We start from the raw sequence: 6,458 nt of genomic DNA on the forward strand, positions 1-6,458 counted from the left end.
GGCAGAGGGGGCACTTGGGGCGATCAGGCCGGCAGGGGAGGGCTGTTGGGGGCTATGAGGCTGGCAAGGGGGGACAGTTGGGGGCGAGCAGGCCAGCAGGCAGAGTGGTTAGGGGTGATCAGGCAAGCAGGCTAGCAGTTAGGAGCCAGCAGTCCTGGATTGCGAGAAGGAGTTAGACATCTCCCGAGGGGTCCCAGATTGGAGAGGGTGCAGGCCAGGCTGAGGGACAACTCCCCCCGCCATGCACAAATTTCGTGCACCGGGCCACTAGTGTTGTAATAACTATGTATGCTGCCAGGTGGGTACTGGAAATATGGGGAGGAACACTTTGTAAAGTATATGATTGTCTAACCACAATGCTGTACACCTGAAACGAATATAAAATAATACTGAATGTAAACTATAATTGAAAAATAAAAATTTAAGGAGCAAAAAAGAATAAAGAAACTCCCACAATTCATGATAAACATAATCTTTTGTTGTTGTTGTTAATCCTCATCTGAGGATATTTTTCCATTAATTTTTTAGAGAGAGTGGAAGGGAGGGAGAGAGACACATTGACTAGTTGCCTCCCACATGCACCCTGACAAGGGCCGGGATCCAACCTGCAACAGAGGTACATGCCCTTGACTGGAATCGAACCTGGACCCTTCAGTCCGTGGGCTAAAGCTCTATCCGCTGAGCCAAACCCCCTAGGGCAGTGGTTGGCAAACTGCGGCTCACGAGCCACATGCGGCTCTTTGGCCCCTTGAGTGTGGTTCTTCCACAAAATACCAACTTCTGTGCATGGGCCACGAAGTTTCAATCACACTGTACGTGCACGCCCCACACGTGGTATTTTGTGGAAGAGCCACACTCAAGGGGCCAAAGAGCCGCATGTGGCTCGTGAGCCGCAGTTTGCCGACCACGGCACTAGGGCAATATAATCTTTAAAGTTGTCTGTTTATAGGTAGATTGCAAACTTTAGAAAAATTATCATAGACATTTCTCTTCCTTATTACAAAAGCAATATTAGTCATTATAGAAATTACGAATAAGAAAAAACCAGAAAATAAAAGCAGCTATAATCTATCCCTTCCTACAAAGAAAGCTACAGTTTCCATATTCTTATCTATCTTTCCAGATCTGAAAAGTAGTTTTAAAACAATTTCCTTCCATTTAACTAAGATTGGTCAGAGAATAGTAAAGATTAGTATTATTTACATTCTTTTAAATTCTTACACTGATTTAAAACAAAAATAATCAAGATGCCAAAAACATCAGCCCATATGGTGAAAAGGAAAAAAGATTTCAGTGTTAAGGAGGTAATTACAGCACATTCTGATAATCTATAATAATAAAAGGGTAATATGCTAATTAGACCAGACGTCATTCCGATGAAGCCGGCAGCCAGAGCGAAGCCCAGGTTCGGGTGCCTGCTGGCAGCCGGAGGGAAGGTAGCCCGGGTCCCAGTGCCAGAGGGAAGCTGGTGCCAGCAGCCAGGGGAAGGAAAGCGCACTCTTGCACAAATTTTCATGCACTGGGCCTCTAGTATTAACATAATCAGAGATCAAGAACAACAGAACTTCCAGAAGATTCAGAGGTGGTGATGATGCATATTAGTTACAATAGTTATTGAGCATAATTATGGGAGGAATTGTGACAGACACTGGGGACCTAAATATACAGACTGCCAATCTCGATGAATTCAGGGACACAGGCATTTCAAAACTTATTAATCTAATGTAGTAAGGATTCTTACAGAGTATTTGAGGATTAAATTTTTTAAAATTTATTTTGAGAGAGAGAGACAGTCAGACAGACAGAGACATTGATTTGTTGTTCCACTTATTTATGCATTCATTGGTTGCTTCTTGTATGTGCCCTGGCCGGATCAAACCCACAACCTTGGTGTATTGGGACGATGCTCTTTCTGGCCAGGGCTGAAGAAAGCATTTTGACAAAAAGGATAAATTTAGCACAAGAATCGCTATATTAGTAATAACATCTTACAGTGTGCTTTTACATCATTTGATCCTCATAACTACTTGCTTTATTGGAGAACTTGCAGTTGAGCAAAGTCAAGTCTAAAAACTGGTATATAGATGCTCTTGGACTTATGATAAGGTTACATCTCAATAAACTCATATAAGTTAAAAATATTATAAGTTGAAAGGCATTTAATATACCTAACCTACTGAGCTGCATAGCTTAGCTGGTTTCTAGTGAATATGTATGGCTTTGCACCATTGTAAAGTTAAAAAATCTTAAGTCGAACCATTGTAATTCAGGTACCACCTATACAGATGTTTGCAATTCAGTATGGTCATGTGCTGCACATTTTGATCTATGATGGGCTGCATATCTGATGGTGGTCCCCTAAGATTATAATGGAGCTGAAAAATTCCTGTTGTCTACCGTCAACGTAGCACAACATATTACTCACATGTTTGTGATGCTGCTGGTATAAACAAACCTCTCTGCTGTCAGTCACATATAAAAACAACAACAACATAGCACCGTAGGCTATACTATCTGGGTTTGTCTAAGTATATTCTGTGATGTTCATACAACATCATCTAACAATGCATTTCTAAGAGTACATCCCCATGGCACATGCCTGCATATTGAAGGGAAGCAGAGTTTGCCAGCCCAAAATATGCCTCTTTGGGGTATTAATTCTTTTTAAGAATCAAAGACTCTAGAATAACCTTTGACCTTCCCTTAACTGCATAAGAGTTTAAACAGAGGACCTGCTCCAGGAAGGGCACTATCATCACAGATAACTATGATTTAATACAAACTTTATGGTTTATCAAGAACTAGGTGTGATAGACAGAGGGGCACTTAGCAAGACCCATTTGATCAAAGTCCTCTCTGTGTTTCATTGTTAAAGATGGCCAGCAGCCCTAACCGGTTTGGCTCAGTGGATAGAGCGTAGGCCTGCGGACTGAAGGGTCCCAGGTTCAATTCCGGCCAAGGGCATGTACCTTGGTTGTGGGCACTTCCCCAGGAGGGGGTGTGCAGGAGGCAGCTGATCGATGTTTCTCTCTCATCGATGTTTCTTTCTTTCTTTTTTTTTAAATATATATTTCATTGATTTTTTACAGAGAGGAAGGGAGAGGGATAGAGAGTTAGAAACATCGATGAGAGAGAAACATTGATCAGCTGCCTCCCGCACACTCCCCACTGGGGATGTGCCTGCAACCAAGGTACATGCCCTTGACCGGAATCGAACCCAGGACCCTTGAGTCTGCAGGCCGATGCTCTATCCACTGAGCCAAACCGGTTAGGGCTCATCGATGTTTCTAACTCTCTATCTCTCTCCCTTCCTCTCGGTAAAAACAAAAAATCAACAATAAAAAAAAAGATGGCCAGCAAACATTTGTCAAATAGTTGCTTTTCCATCTCCATAAGAATTGCATTCATCCCCTCTGAAGTTGCAAACCACTACCCTCCCTTTTTTCCTTAGGTCTTCTGGCCCCTTATTCTTATGGAACCCCGTATGTACATATGTAATTGGTTATTTTCTCCTCTTCATATGTTTTATGTCATTTTAATTATTTGATCAGCCAAAAGAACTAGGAAGGGAAATATCAAAAGTAAAAAGCCCCCACAGAACTGTGTACATTATGTGATCCCACTAAAAATTTACACACACACGCACACACACACACACTGCACAGGAGATAGGGTTTGAAAGCATATAAACCAGGGTATTAAAAATAGTTATTTTAGAATTAAGATTGGTTTTTTTGGGGTGGGGGTGGGGGACGTTAATTCCTTATTTGTTTACTAGAGACCTGACTTGCACAAAATTTGTAGAAGAGTAGGCCTTCCTTCCCCCAGCTGCTGGCACCAGGCTTCCCTCTGGCCACTGGCAGCCCCGGCTTCATCCGGAAGGTCGGCCGGTTGAATTAGCATTTTACACTTTAATTATAGATATTTTGTGATTTTTCTCTAATGAATATATTTTGCTTTAGACATAGATAAAAGACAATAAGCCCTGGCCTGTGTGGCGCAGTTGGTTGGAAGGTTGTTCAGTACATCAGAAGGTGGCAGGTTCAATTCCCAGTCAGGGCACATACTCAGGTTGTGGTGTGATCCCTAGTTGGGGTGTGTTTGGGAGGCAACTGATCGACGTTTCTTTCTCACTTCCTCTCTCTAAAATCAATTAAAAAAAAAAAAAGACAATAAAGTTTGACTTTTCCAGGAAGGCAGGGCAGAGGAAGATGGTCTAAGTTCTTTCCACCATAGCATCAGCTGCTGGCACCAGGCTTCCCTCTGGCCACTGGCAGCCCCGGCTTCATCCGGAAGGTCGGCCGGTTGAATTAGCATTTTACACTTTAATTATAGATATTTTGTGATTTTTCTCTAATGAATATATTTTGCTTTAGACATAGATAAAAGACAATAAGCCCTGGCCTGTGTGGCGCAGTTGGTTGGAAGGTTGTTCAGTACATCAGAAGGTGGCAGGTTCAATTCCCAGTCAGGGCACATACTCAGGTTGTGGTGTGATCCCTAGTTGGGGTGTGTTTGGGAGGCAACTGATCGACGTTTCTTTCTCACTTCCTCTCTCTAAAATCAATTAAAAAAAAAAAAAGACAATAAAGTTTGACTTTTCCAGGAAGGCAGGGCAGAGGAAGATGGTCTAAGTTCTTTCCACCATAGCATTACACATTCACTAAGCCAATAAGAACATTTATGATGTCCCAGGCAATTAAAATATCCCAAGAAAACAAAGTGATAATTTTTTATTTTACCATTATATGACATTTAACCTACTTTTGTCAGTCTTTATACCCAATCAATTCCCATCAATTCAGTATCCTATGTAATAAAAAGATAATATGCAAATTGACCACCACACCCTCACACAAGATGGCTGTCCCTATGTGGTCACAAGATGGCCGGCAGGGGAGGGCAGTTATGGGCGACCAGGCCAGCAGGGAGGGCAGTTGGGGGCGACCGGGCTGGTAGGGGAGGGCAGTTGGGGGCGACCGGGCTGGTAGGGGAGGATAGTTGGGGGCGACTGGGCCAGCAGGGGAGGGCAGGTGGGGGCAACTGGGCCGGCAGGGGAGGGCAGGTGGGGGCAACTGGGCTGGCAAAGGAGGGTAGTTAGGGATGACCAGGTCAGCAGGAGTTGGGCAGTTGGGGGGACCAGGCCTGCAGAGGAGGACAATTAGGGGTGACTAGGCTGGCAGGGGAGGGCAGTTAGGGGCAATCGGGCCAGCAGGGGAGCAGTTAGGCATCCGTCAATCAGGCTGGCAGGGGAGTGGTTAGGGGGTGATCAGGCTGGCAGGCAGAAACAGTTAGGGGCAATCAGGCAGGCGAGCGGTTGGGAGCCAGCAGTCCTGGATTGTGAGAGGGATGTCCGACTGCCCGTTCAGGCTCGATCCCTGTGGGACATCCCCCAGGGAGTCCCAGATTGGAGAGGGTGCTGGCTGGGCTGAGGGACCCCCCCCCCCCGTGCATGAATTTCGTGCACCAGGCCTCTAGTCTTTATATATAAAACCCTAATATGCAAATAGACCAAACAGTAGAACAACCAAACAACTGATCGCTATGATGTGTGCTGACCACGAGGGGGCGCGTGTGGAACATGGCAGGCGTTGGCAGCAGGTGGCAGAGTGCATAACATAGCAGGCATTGGCCGTGGCGGGATGGTGGAGCAGGTGAACGGGGACACCAGACCAAGGCAGGGAGCTGGTTGCTGTCATCGGGGTGAGCCTCTGGTGGTTACTGAAAATTCTTTGTTCCTGAGCGCCACAGTTCTACCGAGTGCTTGCACCCACTGCTGGCCCAGATCGCCCCTGAGGGCTTCTCCACCTCCCCCTGCTCCTAAGGGGCGATTGGGGCAGCAGCCTGCTGCCAGTGCTGGCCCCTCTCACACTCGCTGCTGGCGCTGGCTCCAATAGCTCTGTGCCGTCAGCGCGTGGGAGCGGCGGCAGGAACGGGGCTGCCAGAAGACAGGGGACCAGGGGCCGTGGTGGGAGGGGCTGAGCGGGGGTGCAGAGGATGGGCTGAGACCCGCATCTATGCCCACCGCAGCCTCGGGGCCCAGAGTTTCTTTCAAGGTGCACAAATTCGTGCACTGGGTCCCTAGTTTTATTATAATATTTATTCAGTATGAGACCTAACCTTTAACCTGGGGTGAAGAGTTAAAATGACATAGCTAATACAGAGTGCTCTTAACCCCTAGGCAGTGTGACAGTTGTTAAAAGCATGGTCTTTGGAAGATGGATCTTGGTTCAAAATTTAGAGAGTGAAGCTCTGAGCTTATTACACTGTATACATCTAATATAGTACCTATTCTATCAAGCTTTTTCTGCTTTAAGACTATCTTAGGGCAATGTTCCAAAGTAGGATTAGAGACATTCAGAAGAGCATAACAGTAGCCCTCCTTATCTGCGGGGGATACATCCCAGACCCCTAGTGGGTACCTGAAATCGCAGATATGTCATGTTTTCCATTTAAAT

General features: G+C 45.7%; 1 protein-coding gene across 3 annotated transcripts in view; it reads right to left on the bottom strand.

The window, feature by feature from the left end:
- The window catches only part of PDSS1 (prenyl (decaprenyl) diphosphate synthase, subunit 1), a 49,897-nt gene that overhangs the window by 40,056 nt on the left and 3,383 nt on the right, over nucleotides 1–6,458 (bottom strand). The window contains exons 1-2 of one of the 3 annotated variants that reach the window (XM_014540733.1): nucleotides 6,192–6,196; nucleotides 4,981–4,984 (exon numbers count right to left, since the gene is read on the bottom strand). The exons of the other annotated variants lie outside the window; for them this stretch is intronic. The gene's annotated coding sequence lies outside the window, so the exon portion shown is untranslated. Of the gene's footprint in view, nucleotides 1–4,980; nucleotides 4,985–6,191; nucleotides 6,197–6,458 lie in introns of those variants that run through there. 3 annotated transcript variants of the gene reach the window in all.

The sequence above is a fragment of the Myotis brandtii genome, unplaced genomic scaffold, assembly GCF_000412655.1.
Source record: "Myotis brandtii unplaced genomic scaffold, ASM41265v1 scaffold1058, whole genome shotgun sequence".
NCBI lineage: Eukaryota > Metazoa > Chordata > Mammalia > Chiroptera > Vespertilionidae > Myotis > Myotis brandtii.